The sequence below is a fragment of the Heterocephalus glaber genome, unplaced genomic scaffold (assembly GCF_053883595.1).
Source record: "Heterocephalus glaber isolate CG9 unplaced genomic scaffold, H.glaber_assembly_v1.0 deba00000546, whole genome shotgun sequence".
In the NCBI taxonomy this organism is placed as follows: Eukaryota; Metazoa; Chordata; class Mammalia; order Rodentia; family Bathyergidae; genus Heterocephalus; species Heterocephalus glaber.
Window position 1 is genome coordinate 27506550 of NW_028258147.1, and position 22041 is coordinate 27528590.

At 36.3% G+C, this 22041-nt stretch overlaps 1 protein-coding gene and 1 pseudogene across 3 annotated transcripts in view; both read right to left on the reverse strand.

Moving 5' to 3' along the window:
• The window catches only part of LOC147829655 (la-related protein 4 pseudogene), a 143890-nt pseudogene that overhangs the window by 59833 nt on the left and 62016 nt on the right, over window positions 1–22041 (reverse strand). The gene's annotated exons all lie outside the window — the stretch shown is intronic.
• Window positions 1–22041, reverse strand: part of Umad1 (UBAP1-MVB12-associated (UMA) domain containing 1) — a 237611-nt gene that overhangs the window by 2893 nt on the left and 212677 nt on the right. The window lies entirely within an intron of this gene.

The following is a 22041-nucleotide window of genomic DNA, read 5'->3' on the forward strand; positions in this document are numbered from 1 at the left end:
AAAAACTCTGGTCTTCACTCCAGCCTGTCAGGTCTTTCTGGGTCTGGCCTCAGGTCTGTCTCTGACTCGTACCCAGCAAGTCCACCCTCATTCACCCCTCTCCCACTGAAGGGCCCATCGCCTCCTTGCAGTAGCTACTGTACTCCCAGCTCTTTGTTTCCTAGTCCTCTGCCCAGACATACACAGGGCTCTTTCCCACACCTCCTTCCAAGGGATGCCATGTTCTCAGAGGCCTTTCCTCACTGCCTTTTGTAAAAGTGCCTTCTACCTCCTCACCTCCTCCATTCTGCCTATCTCTGTCTCTCTCTCTCTCTCCTGCCTGCTGTCTGCCTCACCAGAGCCCTCAGTGCCTTGTTCTATGCTATGTCATTTATTCTGTTTATTGTCCTTTAGGCATTGTACCTTTCATGTTCACTGCTAGAGATCAGAAAATATGTGTGAAGTGAATGAAAGCAGGCAAGATTTTTGTTTGCCCGGAGCTTATAATAGCTATAAATGCTGATAACTTTTTCATGAAGTACAAAATACATACAGAAAAGGGTTCATCACAAGTGTCTAGCTTATTAAATTTACATAAACTGAACACACATGAGCAGTCGATGAGGAAACAGTGAAGATGGTGTTTTTTTCCATTCACAGTCAGTTTCCTCCTCCCTTAATTACCATCTTGAGTTCTAACAGCTCAGATGGGTTTGATCTGTTTTTGAATCTTAAATGAGTACAATCCCACAATATGAGTACTTTTGGTTTGGGCTTTCCAGTCAATATTATGTATATGAGATTCATCTACATTGTTACGTGTTGGATGAAGAAAATCTTGAAGAATACCCTGTTGCTGAGGCTTTACACTTTGATGTCTTAGAAGAATCACTGGTCGCTGTGTAGAGAGCAGACAGTGAAGGTTGGATGGCCAGTACAGAAAGCACGAAGGCAGCTGGGAAGGGTGATGACTGTGAAGTTAATTAGGGTTATGACAGAAAAGGAGAGATGAAATGGCAGACCATGAACAGAACTGGATTTCCTGATGGGATGGACGGCGGGAATGAAACCAGAGCACAATCAAGGACAAACCCAAGTTCCTGGCCTATGCAGTGAGACATGGAGTCCCTATTCATAGAGATAGAAGAGAGTGCCTGGCAGAAAGCAGAAAGAAACATCAGAATCATTTTTTCTAGATGTTATGCTGGAAATGGGAAAAGAGATACGGATCAACAGCTGAGAAGGGAAGTGAATTCAAAACATTTCTTTTGATTTTTGTTTTTAAGTTGGGAGAAATAGTAGCAGATTATAATTTAATGAGAAGAAGCTCATATGAGTGAATTCATGGGGAATCTGTAAAGAAGGAACTATTCTTTTTACAAAGCATCCCCAACATCTAGCCTGGCACCCTCAAGAAAGATTTGTTTAGTGAATGACTTTGTATTAATAAAGTTACTGAGTAGATCTATCAAGAGTGGCTTTACAGTTGCATGTGAAAACAACACCATAGTACGTTTCTTAGGACTGAAACTAAATGAAATGTAATCACATCCTGCAATGACCAAGCTTATTCTAAAGATCTGTGTGTGCAGTGGACAGATCCTGTCTCCTGAAATTGAACTGGGAATGACAATGCTAAGTATCCTAGGGTCAGCCAAGAGCTCAGGTGTCAGTGAGGAATGATAATTATTCCAGACTATTTAAAAGGCTTTGCTATGTGCTGGTGGGGTAGAAAAACTGAACAAGCACCATTTGAGTGCACCATAAAAACCTCAAGACATGCACTGGGGTTTTGGTTACCCATGAGGAGTATGGCAGAGTGGTTAAGACCAATTCTAGAAGCAGATTGCTGGGGTGCAAATCCCACGTCTCCTGCTTACTAATAAGCAACTGGCTTGCCTTGGGTTTACTTCTCTGTGCCTCAATTTCTTTAGCTGTATTATGAGATCAATAAAAACCCAATAAAAACTAGGACTGTCAGACCCCTCCTGGCTTTGGAGAAAGTCTAGAACCCACTCCCCACTTTTGTACTGACATTCATTGGTGGTTCAAACAATCTTCCTTTTCCCTTTTTTATTTTTTGCTTTCTCTCTTAACCTTAGGAGGTAATCTTCCCCTAGATCCCTTAGTCTTGTTCCAACCTTGAACTTTCTTCTCTTTTCTACTTATGCACATAATGTTATCCAGTTCCATTAGCCAAATCATCCTTTTCCTTAAACAAAAGCATGCTTGAAATCTCGTCCTCTCCACAAAAACAGGTGTATTACTGGTAACACTTTGCTTTCTAAACACATAACCTAAGGCTCTCCAACAGCAATATTTACTCCTTTGTTCATGCTTTTATTAACTCTCTTTACTTTCCTTACAAATTGTTCTTACCTGTCAGAGCATTTCTCATTGAGGAGAAGACTTTATCAAACCATAGCCAATGTTTACATTGGGATTTGAGACATGGTTTCTTGTTCGAGCTCCCTTGATAAAGTTGCCATCTGACCTGAAGATAGCTGCTTTACTCATCTAGGCCTCGACCCTCTATTCCATACAGTGAGTGGTGAGGGACAAAAGATGATGAGGAAGAGAACAACTAGCATAGACTGAAAACTTAGAATTTGTCAGTCTCTAGGAAGCTGCTCAAATGTATTCACGTTAAGTCTTACAACATCTTTTGGGGAGTGCCCTATATTAAAAATAAGAGGCAAAGAAAGGTTCAGAAAGTGGTCCCAGGTTTCACAGCTAGTCAGTGATAAAACTGAGAATTAAATACCATCATCTTTAACACTCTCAAGAGCTTGCATATTTCACACATGCTTTGGATAGACTGACGAAAGCCTTAAAAATTTATGGGACAATATTAGAAAATAGGTTAATTACTAAAGTATTATCACCTTGGCTTAATTTACAAGAAAAAAAGACTATTATTCTTTACCTTTGAAAGTAAAGATCTGAAAAAATATCTTACAGACTGAAAAGGGATTAAAAAACAACTGTAATTTAAGATAAATCAATCTCTGGAAATGAATCTACCAGTATTTGGGTAAGTCAAGGGAAAAATACTATAGACAATAAAACAAGATAATTGAATTGATAATTACTTAAGCAAAGAGGAAAGTATGGGGAGATTCTCTACACTATTCTACCTCCGCATAAGTTTGAAACATTTTAATTAATAAAAGTTTAAAAAAATATATTTACTTTAAAAATACCATAAACAAAGTGTTCTAGCAAATGCCACCTAGCATGATCCGAATTTCAGCTGTGCTGTATGTATTACTCCAGCATCTATCTCTTAACAGTTGGCTGGAGTGCCACATTCCATTCTCTACTGAGGCTGCCTGCCCTCTTGGCAGCACGGTGAGTGCCATGATGCAGCTGCTGTTGGCACGCTGAGAGGTGGATGGGGAGAAATTATAAGGCAAAACAACAGTAAGTCACACAGAAAATGTGAGTCAAAATTCAAGGACCTATACCCCTAAACCTGATCACTAGGTCTCCAGCTTGGCAGCAGTGGGAGCAGAGGTGGGGGCCGAGGGCTAAAACAGGTGCACAAGTTCCTGGGCAAAAAGCAGCTCTCTCTCTCAGACACAATGTCTTGTGATTTCTTCCATTTGCATAATAAAATGGGTCTTTAACAGGAAGAATTAGTATGTTAACTACAATGGAGCAAGAAGAAAAGAATCAATTAACCTTCTGGTTAATAGCCAAATTTTAGAAAATTACTTCAAATATTATGTGCATAAAGTACAATCATTTTTGTGACTAGTCCTGTTCACAGAAACACTACTATGATAATGGTTTTGAGTAAAAGTTCCTTCATATAATCTAGCTTCCATATTTCTTTTTCAACTTAGCATTTGCTCTTATATGGTTTCAAAATAAGTATATCATGTCAGAAAGTTTTTTAATCTTAAGGAGAAAATAAATTCTTTATATCATCACAACAAATAAAATTTACAATAAGCTGTTTCCATATATTTATGTAAACATGATTTTTTTGTTCATCAGTTATTCTGCTAAAAAATGAACTGGCCAAATTTGTTCTGAGTTCCCAATATTCTCTTTTTTGCAAATAATTCAAAGAGGTTTATGGCCACTATTTCTCCTTTTCTTATAAAAGTCTGAAGGACTCATGTAGTTTAATTTGTGAAATCCTCTAAGAGCTTAGGAAAAAACACACTTCAAGAATACAAGGCATACAACACTTTTCAGTAAAGGGTTAGAAAAGTGAAGTCACTTCCCCAGAGCAACAGAGAAGCCTTACTGGCAATCTTGTGAACCCCTCTTGGGTGTTTGAAAGCAAGAACAGACAACTGCATTTTCTCTGGCACAAAAGCCTAGTAATGACCATGAAATCTATTAGGAGAAACCAGCTTTGTAAATGCACTCATAACTGGAGACCTCATCTACTTAGCCTTACTCAAAAAAAGAGAGAATATTTTATTAATATAAAAGCCACTTATATTTTGTTTTTTCTTTTCTTTTCTTTTTTTTTGGTACCAGGGATCGAACTCGGGACCTTGATCTTGCGAGGCAGGAGGCAGAACCACTGAGCTAAATCCTTGGCCCTAGGGCACCTATATTTTGTATTCTTTAAAGCCTCCTGCTTTTTTCAATAACCTATGCCTCAGATAGGGAAAAACCCAGCATCCTATAAAAGCAAAACACATTAAAATTTAGAAATCACACCTAACCCAAACAGCAATAGAACCTATTAAAAGAACATAAACCCAGGTATAAAACACCGATCATATACATTCAATTTACATGCAAAGAAGGTAGTTGTATCAAGTATATTTCTAGGAAACAAATTACAGAAAGAAAAAGTAATATCAACCTCTGGCTTTCTATGCCTTTAAATTCTAATGTCTATAAATAAAAGACAGGCTTCTTTGTACAATAGCCTGAATAAGCAATACTGTCACTTTATCTCCCCAGATAACTATCCATTCTCTTCTGGCTTCATCTAGCATCTGCTTACATTACATCAGCTTCTTGGTGGTGGGGTGAGGTGGAGGGGCAAATCTGAGTTGGAAGCATCAGGGGCTTCAAAGGTTAGGAGGTGGTGACCCAAGCTGTAGCACAGTTAAGGGAGTACTTACATTTTTTATTTTTCCTAAGAAGCTGGTGCTAAAAAATGTCTGGGTAGCTGTTACAAGCCAAAGGACTGGGGTCTTGCACCTACATAAGTTCTAAGCAATAGTTTTCTTTCACTTGGGAGACATTATATTGCAAAGGAGTGACTGTTTCCTCTTTTTCTCTAAATTCCCAGTGCCAAGAATAGTACCTGTACATAAGTGTTCATTAAATGTTTTTGAATGTAACTGGATCTGGTCCTTTGTTTTTCAGATACTTCAGGTACTCAGACTTGATTATTATTTTTTATTTTATTTTTAGTACTGAGGATTGAGCCCAGAGTCCTATATATGCTGAGCACATATTCTACCACTAGCTAAATCCTCAGCCAAGTTTGGGTTTTAAAATTGAGGGGTTAGGCCAAAACAACAACAGAAGCCCAGAATGCTTTGTCACTGATAAATTAGGTAGGGGAAAATGAATTCACAGAGGACCTCTGTTCTCTATGTGCCCTGGATGTCATTTCACCCCTAGAGTGAGGGCTTCTAATCCAAGGACACTGTCTGAGTAGCAAACTAAGAGGCTAGGTTACACAGAAGATATTTACTATCTTTTTCTAGTCTCTGACATCATTTCAGTGCACACTCTGTCTTATGACTTTTTTCTCAGTATTTGTTCCCTTTTCTTTTTCCTTCACTATTTTCACCTGCTTGTGTTTCCTGCTTCATCCATCTTTCTTTAAAAAAAAAAAAAAAGTTCTGCTGACTTCTGCTTTTCTGAACTCCCGCTGAATGTATACAACTGAAGAAGGGGAAGTGAGCAGGCTGTCATTTGCTTCTGTAATCTGTTCCATGTGTTCTTGGAAAAGTGGCTTTCTAAAACCAGAAAATCTTCTGTACTACTCAGATTGGGGGTGCAGGAAAGAGGAAAGAGAAGTGTTATACGAAGAATAACTAGGCAAGAAACAGTGCATTCAATGTGGGATGCTAGTTTAATACTAATTTTGAAAGTGCAAAAAGCTGTCCCATGATTTTTTTAGACCAGTTTTAAAGTCAGGTTATAGAAATTAATAATCTCAGACTCAAAGCAATCCAGACATCTTACTTTCCCCTGTAGGCCTTCTTCCCTCATGCTTCATAGCACATTTGTCATCTTCCTCTTCTCTTCTCTAGCCCAACATCACTAACTTCTTCCTCACTGTGGGCTGCTGAGCCAGCTGCCTACCCTGATAAAATGGGAACTATCAGGTGAAGATCTCTGCTCTTCCCATCCTCCTATCCAAAGCTAAGTCATCACTGGTACTGCAGATCCATCCCGTTCCACTCTTCCAAGACATGGCTTCACCAATTAGGAGATGTCCTCAATTGTTTATCTTTCCAATAAGCAATTGACTGTTTAAACAATTCTCAACTCTATATGGTCCATTAGCAATTAAGCATTAACTCTATATTGTCCATCTCCTTAACTCCCACAGGATCTTTATACCTTTTCCCCATGTGCTGATAAAGCTGACACTTGCTGTTGGCCTTCACCCTTCACTTCCTGCAAACTGCCTTCTATGTCTTCCCCTATACTGACTCTGCTTTCACAAAGAGCATTAATAATCACGCTCTTGCTAAATTCAGAGGTCACAAGTGCTAGTCTTACATGATCTCTTTGTAGTACTTATGGCTAGTGACTCACTCTCTGAGTTTTTATTTCTTGGCTTCTGTGTCACTTCTTAATTTTGTCTTCTACTTGTCTAGGTGCTTATTGTTTTTTCCTATTTCTGAAAGGATAGTGTCCTCCAGGGTTTCATTACTGTCCCTTTACTTTTCTTAATGTTAACACACTTTTGGATGAACTGCTTGTGATGAGCTATCCATGGTACTTAATGTCCTACTCCTTTACTCCACAAAAAGTAGATATGTACCTATCTTTATTCACGTGGACACACACACACACACACACACACACACATGCACGCACGCACACACACAAAGCTCCAATCTCCAATCCAGATTTCTATCTAGTACTCCTGACCCATATGTTCAACTACTATTATATACTTCCTTTGGGATATTACATCGGCCATCATAAACTCAACATGTTCTAAATCTGGAGTGTATCTCACCCCAAACTTAAATGCTTTTTATTTTCTGTATTGGTCAATTTCATGCACTAAAGTATAATTTCACACAAAAGAGGTTTTATTGATATTTACCTAGAAATTATGGATAATTTTCTTTATGAATCTGAGCTGAACAAGTTAAAGCCTCCCAATAAAGGTCATTATCAAAGGAAATAACTTCCAAGGCTACCTGAGTTTTTTGAATTTTTATTTAAAGAAATCAAGTTTAGCCATTTCTCTATGGACAAGAGTCATCTGGGGTAGAGGATGAAGGTCCAAAAATACAGACTGTGCCACTATAGAAATACAGTGACTAAACAGTTTGACTGTTTTACCAGGTTAAAACAGTTGACTAGGTTAACTAGGCTGACTAACACTTTTACTAGGTTAAATCTACCATGCTGATTACAACATGTTGCCATGTTTAAAAAGTACAATACCTGATCAGAGCCAAAGTTACAAAACAGCTCAGGCTTTTGTGCACGAATTCTTCAAGCTTCTTATGTACCCCATACATCTGAACAATGCTAGCTCTTAGCAGTTTCACTGGATACTGATTAGCTTCCTGTTTACAGAGTGTTGTTTATTTGAACTGCTCATTTAACTTTTACAAAATGCAATGCAACAAGATCACATTTTTCCAGATAATTTCAAAGGAAAACAATGAAAGAGGATCTTGCACATCTTCACAGCATACTGAATATTAATTTCACTTGCATAACTTTCATTTTGTTAAATAAAATACTTTAATTGTCTGCATATACAGTAAGAGAAAATATTTTCTATTTTTAAAACTCAAAAGGAAATATACACTTTATATTAATTTTTATATAATTAGATATCACTTATATTGTTTGTATAGAAACAACATATAGTCAGAAATACAAAAAATTAAATCTAAAAATATTATATAATAGCTACACACTAGTTTTTTATTTGTTTGCTTTTGTGGTACTGAGGATTCAACCTAGGGCCTTCACACTGAGTTACATATCCAACCCTTTTTTTCCTTTTTTTATTTAAAGATAGGGTCTTCCTAAGTCATTAAATGCCTAGGCTAGGCTTGAACTTACAATCCTTCTGCCTCAGCCTTCCTGAGTGTTAGGATTATAGGTGTGGGCCACCATGCCTGCTTTGGTGTGTATTTTGACAGAATGAACATTTGAAATTCTTATAGCATAAGTATAATGTATATTTTTAACAACAAATATTTAAATATTATGATAAGCAATAATAAATGTAATTATTTTATATTATAGCTTGAGGACATAAAGTTAATCGGGTTTGGTGCTCTTGATTTATAAGGAAAAGTTTATACTTTGCTATTGTTTCCATTATTATTATATAAAAACATAAATAATTCTTACTGTGTACTCAGAATTGTCAGGTCCATAGCCAGAACTCAGTACACAATTATCAGTAGCATCTTTCATTCACTCTGTAAGTAAACACCTCTTTGGTGCCAGAAAATAAAAAATTCTTTAAAAAATAGGAAAATATTAGCGAAGAAAGCCTTGTTTTCTTTGTAATTTGATTTGATGTGTGGAACATCCACATCCTTGGCAATAATAGGTGGTGAATACACACCTGTGCATTTTCACACACAAATGAAAGTGAAAGGGAATATGTCATATTGAGTCCAGGACAGAAATTATGAGGGTAGGCTAATGAAATGCTACTTGGAGAACACATGAGCTACTCGTACCTGCTGTACCTTACCCAGAACTCCATGAAAAACCAAAGACGTAAGCAGAAAGCTATGTCCCTTGACCTTGTTTCTCACTTGCAAAAGGTTCTATTTCAAAATAGAAGATGGGGTTGGAAAAGTAAATACAGCTGTGTTTTCTCCACCTGGGCATGAGAAGGAAGGAGCCATCAGGGTGGCAGGAGGCTGAGTCCCTACCTGGTGGACACTCAAAAGCCCAAAAGCGTGCTGATACTTCATGTCATGGTTAATTCAGAAAAGAGCCCCTCTGCCCTGAGACAGACGACACATACCATAAGATTTACCATCTTAACTGATTGTAAATTCATCATTCAATGGCATTAGTACATGCACAATGTTGTGCAAACGTGACCATTACCCATTTGCAGAAGTTTTTATCATCCCAAACAGAAACTCTGTACCTATTGAGTAACAACTCCCATTCTTCCTTTCTCTAAGCCCCTAGTAATCTTTATTATATTTTTGTTTCTATGAATTTGCCTGTTTTTGGTAACTTATATAAAGGACATCATATAATACTTGTCCATTTGTGCCTGGCTTATTTTACTTAGTACATTGTTTTTTTAGTACTGGGGATTGAACTTGGGATCTTATGTTTGCAAGGCAGGTGGCAGCAGTATGTTGTTTTTAAGAATGAAACATGTAAAGCCAGGGCTTTAGCTCAGTGGTGCCGCCACCTGCCTCGCAAGTGCAAGGTTCTGAGTTCAATCCCTAGTACCAAAAAACAACAACAACAAAAAAACCAAACTGAAACATGTAGTAGCACCTGGCAGAATTTTATTCTTTTTAAAGGCTGAATAATATTCCATTGTAATATTCCACTGAATAAAATTCAATTGTATTCCATTCTACAGATCACATTTTGCTTACAGATTCAACTGTCGTTAGAAATTTGAGTTGTTTCCAACTTTTGGCTATTGTAGGACAATATTTTTGGGCTATAGTATAATTAGGCGGAAAAGCTGGGAAAAAGTTTAACAGGATTTTTAGAATTTAAATGAATAAAGAAATACTGAGCATTGAAGGAGACAGCCTGAACTTGAACTGAGGAAAACATGAATCATGGCTCCTTCTTATTTTGAATTATCAATTTGTCTAGGTCTATTACATTTTGAATTATAAATTAGGTATATTAAATTTGTATACTTTTATAATACATACTTTGCTTAAAATCATAATTACAGTAAAACTTATCAGATTATATTTTATGAATTAAAATCTGAGTATAACTGATACTATTTCCATCTTGCTTGAGACAGTTCTTAATTCCTAAGACCTACCACTCATGCTAGAACTCTCTGCCAGAATTCTTTTGTGTGTTATTTTCAGGGGACTGGATGCCCTTACTTGCTCTTACGGAAAGTCTACCCAATAAAATAGAGTGAGACTAATCCAAACAGTGATTTAAAAATGGGCCACCATGGTTTCCAAAAACTTGAGAGGAAAATGTAAAGATCACATAACTTAGTAATTTTAAAAAATTATCATGCTTCAGTAGAGTAACAAACTTTATATAAATGGCCTGGAATTTCTTAATGGAAAATATGTTGTGTAGCAGGAAAATGCTTTCAGATTAATAATAGGCAAAGTGATTAATATACAATCGACTCTTAGGGTCATCCTTTTTCAGGATTCTCCAATTTTTAGGGAGAAGGAAGATAATTATTAGGACATCTAGCGTTATCTGTGCATTAAGTTACTTGGTAGAAAGAACACTGCCCTATGTCTAAATGACCCCTCCTTCTACCTGAACCTTGTGACTCTTAATCAAATCATTTAACCTTTCTGGGTTTCAATTTATTCCTCTGAAACATGAGATAACTGGACCAGATGACCAGCTGTAAACTATGATTCTAAGTATAAATTAGATTCCAAATCTTCAGAACTGGTAAAACGCTTACGAAAATAGCCCTTAAGTCAATACCCAGCCATTGGTACTCAACTGCTTTGAAACTCATCAAATTTGATACTCAATGCATTTTGACATGAAAATTTTGTCCTGGCGCTTGTAGTTTGTTTGGTACTCAACAGGAAAGCTAGAACTTGTTGGTGTCAATTGCCTGGTGACTCATAACCTTTCCAGCAAAACAACTTTTTTGGTACTCTTTGTGCCTCTTGAAGTCAATCCATAATGAGCACCAAGGTACCACTGTAAATGGTAACTTTATAAAGAAAGTAATAACTGAAGGGTTTATGTCTTGAGAAGATCATAACTCAGAATGATACTCCAAGGTTGAGGAGGTTTCCTATATGCCGTGATGGTGAGTCTTTTAGACCTTCAATGACAGCAAACAGTCAGCTGCCGCACATGTGCCATGGGCTCACCACCACTGCTATAATGGAAGATTACCTATCTTCACACTGACCTAGATTAGGCCAAGAAACATAAACAGGAGCCAGTAAGAAAAAATATAAGCAGGCACCAACTTCTCATAAGTTACAAAAATCACCTTTATAATCATTAAAAACTCAAAATGTATTTTCTTGGGCTAATGAATTCACAACAGAGATTCTATATACCTGCAATAAATAGATGTAGAAAAATTAGTACTGCAATCCAGAATAACAATAACAATAAATGAGACTACATATATTAAAATCATCTTCAAAACTAGTTCTTGGTTAGTTTGGAGGAACTAAATTTTGGTGAATGAATTTGAAAGGATTTTAGGAGCTCTATTTTATCACCACAAATAGATGATAAAGTAAAATTTTCCTGAGGTTAGTAGAAAAGTCTACAGAAGAAAGATCATGTGCATTAAAAAAGCAATTTGCTAGAGGTAGAATTTACTGGTTATTAGAAATGAAAGTGTGGGCCTATTCCATCTGCTGACAGAAAAGGAAGATGGGATGGGACAGGAATAGCTTCATCTAGCTGCTTTCCATACTGGCTCAGCTTGTCTTTCATGATGAACCTCGGGACAAAGAGGCCTCACGATGGGTAGGAGGAAGAAGTAACAACGTACAAACTCTCTAAGACCTGGATGTTTATATGTTGGTTTCTTGGGAACCTGAATGCCAGCTCTCAGCTGGCCTGGCATTGCACCAGTTTCTGGGCAGTCACTTTCAGAACCTAGTACTGATTTTCATCTGACTTCTAGAAAATAATTGCTATGGTTTCAACTGCCAAAGTGACCTAAAAGTGGACATTTATAATTTTCAAAAGTGCTCTTCTATCTATAAAAACTACATTTAGTGCCCAAGGAAGATTCTGTTTTCTGTCCCTTGCCCTCTCTGTGAGTTGATGTTGGGAATTTTCTGAAAACACTAAATAATTTTCAGCCCACTCATGAAGTTGGAAACAAGGTGATTTAGAATAAGAGCACCGATGTACACTAATACACAAATTATCTTAGCTGTCACTGATTCTAGTTTCATGAACTTTGCTTTGAGTCAGTCACAGTTCTACAGGGTGCCTACTACCACAGGTATCAGTACACGCTGAATGAGTATTTACTTCCCAGCCACTGTTTTAAGCTCTTTACCCGTGTTAGCTCATTTAATTTTTCCCCTTATGAGGTAGGTACTTATTTTAATCTACACTTACACAGATGGTGAATGCTGAAGTGTAAAGAAGTTACACAGTCTAACTCTGGAAGTATCAGTTTAACCACTATTCTCTGCTGCTTCCCAAATTGGAAATAGTCTAAGGAAACTTTACTTCATGCCTTTTAAAATCCAGTGCAATTGTTTCTAAGTACCAAAGTGGGCCTTCTCCTTCAGAGAGGGTTGTAAAGTACATTTCTCTTTCTCTCATAATGAAACAGACAGAAAAAAAGCACATATAATGTGGAGAAGACCCATATTTCCAATTTTGTTACGAAAAAACATTGGGTATTATATGTCATTTTTATAACCAGCTGGATATGCTAATTTTATGCAGATCTTAGAAATACTGAAATTACAAACAGTTTAGACATTTTAATCCTTGAAAGCACAGTTGCAATCCCTGAGTACTGCATTTTTAAAATAACTGTTTTACCTTCGTCAAATATATTCCAGTTACATTTACGAACTTAAAGTAACAACACATTGCTATTTGTTCACAGGATGCCTCTTACTGAGATAAGCCTTCAGTGTTTCTTGTCCAGTAACAGGCACTGACTGTATTATACTGCCCACACTCACTAACCAATAGCACTTAGGGAGCAATGGCAAGAAGGTACCAGATGGCTGGGACCTGGGCTGCAATCTGTTCTCAAGGAATGAAAAGATACCCTGCCTTTAATGGGCTCCAACAGAAGATTTGGCCTACTTAACATGATTCTTGAACAAACTATGCTAAGAGATTATATCAGAGGCTAGAAAAGAGAATGAGAACATTTCCGGGACTAGTTGCAAATTTCTGGGTGGATCCTTAAATGTAGAAAAAAAGGGGAAGTACATCATCACTATTTATGCCCAAAGTAGCACAAATAAAAGTTGGTGCTTTCATGCTCAAAGAGTACAGCTGATTTTTTTAAAGGCTCATGAGTATGTTTTACTTCCTATTTATTTAATTGCTTTGAACTAAAACTTAAACAAAATTGATTAAAGTAATACTGTCCAGAATAGAAATTTCATGGTGATTGCTTGAACAGATATAAAACAATCTAGGATTATAAAACTAGAAAATATAAAGTAGATCTTAAATGTAAAAATAATCTTAAAATCTTGAGTAGACAATCAATCACTAAAAGGAAAACACAAAAAATATCTTCAACTTACACAAAAGTGTACCCAACCAAAGTTATTCCTTTGGATTTCCTTTTGCAAACCCCAAATTAATGTTTTTGAAAAATGATCTGTAAAGATAGTACATATAAAATATACATTTTTTGTAGCACAAGCTTTGTCTAAGAGGGTTTACATGAGTTTTGGGAAAAATCAATATAATACACCACATCAATAAAACAGAAACAAAACCCCAAATGATCATGTCACTTGGTTGTCTCTATAGGCATAGAAAAGAGTATTTAAAAAAAATACCCTTTCATAATAAAAGAACTCAGCAAACTGGAAATAGAAGGGAACTCCTTCAATCTGAGAAAGTTCATCTATGGAAAACATAAGCTAATAGCATACTAATGGTGAAGGATTAGATACTTTTTGCCCAAGAAGGGTCAAGATAAGGATATTCCTCGTCGCTTCTATTCAATATTGTACTAGAATTTCAAAACAGGGTAACTAGGCAAAAAATAAAAGCCATCCAAATTAGAAAGGAAGAAATAAAACTATCTCTTGAGCAGATTACATAATTGTTATATAAAAATTCTAAGTTACATATTAAAATGCTATTAGAACTAATAAGTTTATCAGTGCTACAGGATAAAAGATCAATATTAAAAAATCAGTTGTAGAGTCACGAGTCAAATAATGACATTTTGGATAATACCATACTGGTCATATCAAATTATAAAGGAGCTAAAAAATTCCTTTGGCCTCATCATTGTAGACACTGAACACTGTGGCACATGTAACTGACATGTTTGGATGATGCTGATATAAACAAATCTGTGCTATCGAGTCAAATAAAAATACAGCACACTCAAATATAGTATATAATGTTTGATAAACAACTATATTACTGATTTCTGTATTTACTATAGTTTTTATCAGTATTTTATACTTATATTTGTATATAATGTGCATATATATGTGTGTATGTATATATGTATTTTAAAATTAATTATAAAATAGCTGCAAAAAGCAGTGTCCTCATGGAAGGCAGTTCCATCCGGGTTCCTGCCTCTGAGGCTCTCCAGCGAGCCAGAGGTGGAGCTGAAGGTAGTAACACTGATCATCCTGCCATGTGTAACCCTAGCTTAAGGTGTGTCTGCATCTTGGGTTTTAGCAAAAAGTTGAAAAGTTAAAATATTTAAAACTAGAAAACTGCTTATAGAACAAGGACATAAAGAAAATATTTTTGTACAGCTGTAAAACATGTTTGTTTTAAGCTTAGTTATTTCAAAAAAGTCAGCTAAAAATTTGAGTTTATAAAGTTAAAATGTTACAGTAAGTGAAGGTGAATTTCTTATTGAAGAAATAAAAAAATGTGTTTTATAAACTTAGTGTGGCCTAAATGAACAGCATTCAAAAAGTCTACAATTATGTGCAGTATGTCTTGGCCTTCACATTCATTTAGTGCACAATCACTTACTCCAAGCAACTTCTGGCCCTGACAACTCCATTCTTGGTAAGTGTCCTAGCAGGTACATCATTTTTCATCTCATACACCGTATTTTTCTGTACCTCTTTTATACTTAGGAATATTTAAATAAACAAATACTTACCATTATGTTACAACTGCCAACAGTATTCAGTACAATAACATGCTGAATAGGTTTGTAGCCTAGGAGCAATAGGTTCTACCATATAGTATACAGTAGATCTTATGATCGAGGTTTGTATAAGTACATAGGGCAATTTATTCTGAGATATATACCACAAGCATAAAAAAAGGAAAAAATTGATTAGATCTTGTTTTAGTTATTTTTCTTGTTGCTGAGACAAAAATACTCAACACTCACAAGTTGGGATGCCCCTGGTCCCCAAAAGATTAATGCACATTCCTTTATGCAAAAAGTATTTATTTAGTCCATCTCTAAGAGTTACCAAAGTTCTAACAGTTTTAGCATTGCTGAAAAATCCAAATCCAAGTCTCCCCTGAGACTTAAGGCAAACCCTTAGCTATGAGCCCCTGTAAATGAAAAGAAAATCAAACACTTCCAAAATAAAATAGCAAAGTTAAACATTCCCATTTCAAAAGGTACAAATAGAAAGGGATGGAACCAAAGCAACTCCAAAATCCAGCAGGGCAATCAGTTAATCCTGTAGTTCGATGTCTAGCATCTGGTGCAATCTGTGGCAAGATGTGGACTCCAAAGGGCTTGGGGTGGTTCTGCCCCTGTGGCACTGCCAGTGGTTGTAATTCTCATGGCTTGGCTCTTGGGCTGGCTTTGGTCACTCCATGCAGCTTTCCTCAGATGATCCATGTTCCTGGCCTTCTGGAGTGTTCACTGCACTCACAGCTTCAAACATTGCTCTCTCAGGGGCAGACTGCCTGGCCTCCCAGGTCTTCTTCTGAAATCTGGGTGGAAGATTTCTTGAAACCATTACTCTTTGATTCTGCATACACCTAAAACAAGCACCAAGTGGATGATGTCGAAGTTTGTCACCAGCTGAAGCTGTAGCTAGGCTTCCTTCTCTCTTGTCTGTACAGGCTGAGTGCCTGGATTACTGAGTGCTATGAACCCAGTCCTGAGAAATAAATTCTCTAGGCCACCATCATTTTGGAATATGGTGCTCTGGGCCTCTCCTCTCAAAGCAAAGTCTTTCACAACTGCAATTTTGAGGCAGCAGCAAAGGATGGGGTTCTGGCGGTTCTTGTGATGCCCTCACACCATCTTTTCTATCGTCCTATTCCTTTTTAGCAACCAAGTTCTCCTCTACTTCATTTTTGGAGACCACAACTTTGTGAGAGCTTTCTTGCTGGCCAAGTTCAAAAGTTTCTGAATCATTCTGCTGGGCTCTTTGCTCTTGAATTTCAAGGTATAGCTGACTAAAAGCCCCCAACAGTAGCCAGGTCACCAGCTTAACATTAGCCTGCTTTGAAATTTCTTCCACAAGATCAATTAATCTGCTGCCCTTATTCTCAGTCTCAGGTAAATTCTCTGGACATGAGAAAAATGCAGACAAATTTTCTGTCAAAGCATAACACACATGGTCTGGAGTCCAATAGCCAATGGAGTCCTTACTCCTAACTGAAACCTCCTGAGCTGGTCTTTACCAGCTCTGAGATCTGACCAGAATCTCTCATAAAGTTTGGCTTACAGCATTCCAGGGCTGCTTCTTTAGCTGGCATCTTTAAACCTTTCCAAACTCTTCCAACAAGACAGTTCTTGAACCACATGGTTAGACAGCTACAGCAACAACCCCACTTCTCTGGTACCAAAACCTGTCTTAGTTACTTTTCTTGTTGCTGAGACAAAATACCCAACACTCACAAGTTAAAGGACAAAAGTTTTATTTTGGCTCACTGTAGAGAATTCAATCCATAGTTGGCTAGGTCCAAGGCAGGGCGGCATGGAAGAGGGGCATCACAGAGGAGAAACAGTTCATGGCATGACAGGCAGAAGGCACCAAGGAGCAAGCAGCAGCACTAGCAGAAAGCCTGCCTCTTTCTTTTCCCCTTATATTCGATCTAGGCTACAAGCTATTGATTGGTATCACCCATACCCAGGTGGAGCTTGCATTATCCACACCTTTAATCCCAGTGTCACACTCTTAATCCACATTCACACAACCTGATCTAGCTATCTTTGAAACTCTCCACCTATGATTACATGAGGCTCTGGGGGAACACAGGGACATCTAGATAGGAGCCATAACAGATCTCATAAAAAGTATAAATTTCTGTGCTTCAAGGGATTCTATCAAAAAGAGGCAACCTATAGAATGGGGGAAAATATTTGCAAATCACAATTTAATAAAGCACTTGCATTTTAAAAACTTATAATTCAATAAAAAAAGACAATCTATTTAAAGAATAGGTGAAGAATCTGAGTAGGCATTTTTCCCAAGTGGATATACAAAAGATCAATAGGCACATGAGAAGATGCTTGAGATTCCTAGTTACCAAGGAAATGCAAATCAAACCACAATAAGATACCACTTGTCACCAAGTAGCTGCAACTAAACATGTCAGATAACAGCTACTGCCCAATATGTGAAAAAACTGGAACATTTCTACACTGCTGGAGAGAATGTAAATAGTATGGGCACTTTGGAAAATAGTCTGGCACTTTCTTGAATGGTTAGACAGTTACATAAGACTTAGCAATTCCACTCCTTGTTATGTACTCCAAAGAATGGAAGACAGGTATTCAAATACTTGTACACAAATGTTCATAGCAGTATCATTTACAATAGCCAAAAAGTGGAAACAACTCAAATATACATCAACTGATGAATGCATAAAAAGTATTATATCCACACAATGGAATATTGTACAATAAAAAGGAATAAAGGACTGTTTCAACATGGGTGACCCTTGAAAATATTACACCCAAGTGAAAGATTCCAGTCACAAAACAATATATTATATGATTTCATTTATATGAAATGCATAGATATTTTTAAATCTATGGAGACAGAAATGTGATTAGTTGGGCAAATTTTATTTATGACAGCTCAGTATTACATATTCAGGTAGAAGGATTAAAAATTGATCATTAAGTTAGTGTCATATTTTCTGAAACAGACTAATAAAAGAATACTTTTCATTCTTTTGCCAAAATATTTTTGAATATTTTGAGTAACTTTTAAATTTCTTATTTTTAAGTTTAACATATAAATATATTTAGATGAAATTAAAAGGAACACCATAGATGCTACTATATATAATACAATTATAAATCACTGATACACTTTGAACACTCCCCTCCTACTCTGTGATTCTTAGTGACCAATTCTTCTCTTTATTTTACTGGTAACTAGATTTTATTAATAATCTCCAATATGTGAATGAATCAAAGAAAAAAAACCCAAGCTCTTCCATCACATTAATGATATCCTTCTAAAAAATTACTTTTTCATGTTTAATAATTATCAGAATTTGGAATGTGTTTATATTCTTTTGATTGATTATATACTCCTAATAATTAAAGTATTATTTTAGAAGAAATTTTCTAAACACTTGAGCTGATGGCCACGGCAAATATATTTTTTAAAAGATAAAGTTTTCTGTTGCCAAGAACGATGTTTGAGAAATATAATCCCCATTACAACAGTGTTGAAAAACTGGTCACCTTTTAAGAACTGATTAGGTAGGTCCTGAAAGCAAAGTTGATTAGTGCTATTACCGTGGGAGTGGGCTCGTGACTGTAAGCAAGGCTGTCTCCTGCATGCTCTTGGGACTCTGCTTTCTGCCATGCAATGACACAGTCAGAAGGATCTTGGCAGATGCCGGGCCCTTGATCTTGGACAGCATCTAGAACTGTAAGCCATGAATCCTTGCTCTTTATAAATTACTCAGTCTGTAGTATTTTGTGATAGCAAGCAACAGACTAAGACAGTAATCATTCAAAGACTTTCAAGATAAAGGCTACAATTTGTTGGGGGAAAGTGGATGGCAATCTGAGTTCAAGTGGAAAAAGGAACGATATAAAATTCCTGATTGATAAAGAGCTTGTTTATGCATTTTTAAATGGATGATGCCACGTATCAAATTGCTACAGGATCTTATTTATTAGATTTAAGAGAATGATGTAAGAGTTTCATGGTTAAATGTCACTATTTACAATATGTGGAAAGTTTCATCCTTTGCAACTATTAAATTTATGATGGAAACATTGTGTAACATCTCAAAATAAAAGACTTCTTTAAATTAAAGACTTCTTTTGGGAATAATTGCTCTAAAGAGAAAAAAAGAACAATTATTCTAAGATTTATATATAAAACTGAATCTTCACATTTGCTAGATGCTACCAAATTGCTCCCTGGAGTAGCTATATTAATCTATATTGAGTAGGAGTTACCTATAAAACCACTGAAATGTGGTGTCACCAGGCTTTTGAATCTTTGCCAGCCTGAATGTGAAAAGGCACAATATTTTAATTTGCCTTTGCTCCCTACTTCTAAAACAACTTGCTTCAATCTGAGCATATCCTCCTCACTTCGCTCTAGGTCTCTGCATAAATACCACTCTGAGAGGCCTGCTCTACCCACTCCATATTAGGGTAGATGCCCAATCCCTATTTCATCCACTGCTCAGTGTTTCATTCCCTATATTATTTCCTTTGTTCTGTTTACCATGGCTTGATATCATTTTATCTGTTTGCCTTTTTGTACTTCATTTTAGTTTTGGTCTATCTTGCCTACTAAAAGGTACAGCCCACAAGGCAGAGATCCTGTCCAGTCCATTATGTGTGTGTTCTGTAGGAGAAGACGTGGCACAAAGCAGGCACTCAATAAATACTGAAGGAATGACTGTCATAGAGGAGGACAGATGTCTACCTCTATACTTCCCAAAATACACTGGGACCAGAGTACTTGGCTTGTGGTCTTCCTCTTAGTAGTGTATGACACACTCCTTACCTTTACTCTGGGTGGATGCCTATGTGCACAGCCCCACAAATACTGTGCAGTGAACTATGTTGAACAGTGGGAAAGAGAATGCAAACATACTGGTGTACTTCCGCCAGTTCCGTGACCTTAAGAGAGCTACTTTATGTTTCTGCACTTCAGTTACATAATCCTCAAGTGCCCCAATTTCCTCATACATAAAATGGGAACAAATAAATCTATTTTGTAATGTGTTTTGAGAAATAAGTGAGATAATGGTGCTAAAGCTCCTTGATACAGTTTCTGGAACACAGTAAGTACTCAGCAAATATTATTTATTATCTTCTTGTCCTCTATAATGAAACTTGACAATGGTAGTCAAGTCCACTACACTCAGCATTAGTTCAAATTTCAATGTAAGAATTATTTCATTCTAAGATACAAGTAATAAAAAAGTGGATCGTAACATCAATAGTGGGAAGGCTAATACCACTGTAAGAATCTGGCTTACAGTTTTCCAAAGTTTGCAAATTGAGAATGTAGTTTAAATACTGCTGGCAGGAAAATATGAAAGAATTGCCAGAGTATATATAGTTTTCCTTCAGAAATACTGATAATTGATCTAAATACTTCTAAAAGCAGATGTGACTTTTTAGTCATTATTTCCTTTAGTTTGATGACTAAATAATGAAAGAGCCAATTAGAGTTTTTATAATGATTTCTAAACCCAGATGGTATGGATCAAGACAGAATTCTAGGTAAGATTTCATAAATCATTCCAGTTTCCTTTAACAATACTCAGAAAAATAACTCCTGAAATAAATAACTAGCAAGCACTTCAGTATCAGAGAGTTTTATTCAGTCTATCTTCTGTCATTTTTGAGAGAGCGGTGGTGTCACCTGACTCTACATTCCTTGCAGAAGTACTATATTTGGTATTGTTTGTAATTTTAACCAAACCGTGAATATTTTAGACACAAGATGTAGAAACTAGAGATTTCCTGCATGAAACCACACATTTGTGTAACTTCAACCCAACTGCCAATTTCACTACAATGTATTAAAAATTGCTAAAATGTATTCTTCTTGAAAAAATTAAGCACAGGTCAGTTTCTTTTTGAGATAGCAAATTGGAACACAGATTGTCCATGATGTGTATCTGCACACATTTAGTAGTTTAACAGATTGTTAAAATCAGTTGTGAAAAAAATTACACAGATCATGAACTTGAAAGTGGCCTCAATTTAGTCAATAAATAATAATATTAACAAATGTTAAAAATTATTATTTGAAAAAATGCTAAGCCAGGTGAATACATCATCGATTTAAAAGAACTTTGAGGGTTACCTGCAACTTTGAACAACTTTAGCAACAGGTTTACTTTAGCAATAAACAAACAATTTTAAATACTAAGGTTAAATTTACTTTTTAGGTTAAGTAACAATTTTAGTAATAAGGTTTAAAACTCCTCAATGGCATAATCAGTATTGGCTAAACATATCAGAAGATGATTTTTAATTGAAAATATCTTAAGAAGACTGTAACTACATGTAAAGAAGTGGCTTTAGAAAATTTGGTCAAATGAGGACAGTGACCTTACCATTTGCAGGTACAAAATGTGTTTTCTAAGTACAAATTAAAAGGCAGTATGCAGAGGAGAGAAACGACTTAATAATCAGCAGATTGAGTGCACTCAGCTATTCAAATAGTAACTCCTTATAAGGTAAAATATATTATCCAACATACAAAATATATATTATCAGATAAAATAGGTAAAACTTTTGAAATCATAGGCAAGGACTTTCTGAACAGAAGCTTGGTTGTACAGGAAAAAGTACTGAGAATCAACAAATGCATCATATCAAATTAAAAAGCTTCTGCACAACAAAAGAACCAACAGAATGAAAAGACAAACTACACAATGATAAAACATTTTTGCCAGATATTTCTCAAAGGATTAATATCTAGAATATATAAAGAACTCAGAAAAATTAGACCCCCCCCCAAATAAAAGACCCAATCAAAAAATGGGCAAGTGAAATGAGTAGATACTTCACAGGAGTACAGAGGGCCAATGAGTACATGAAGAAATGGTCAACATCACCGGCCATTA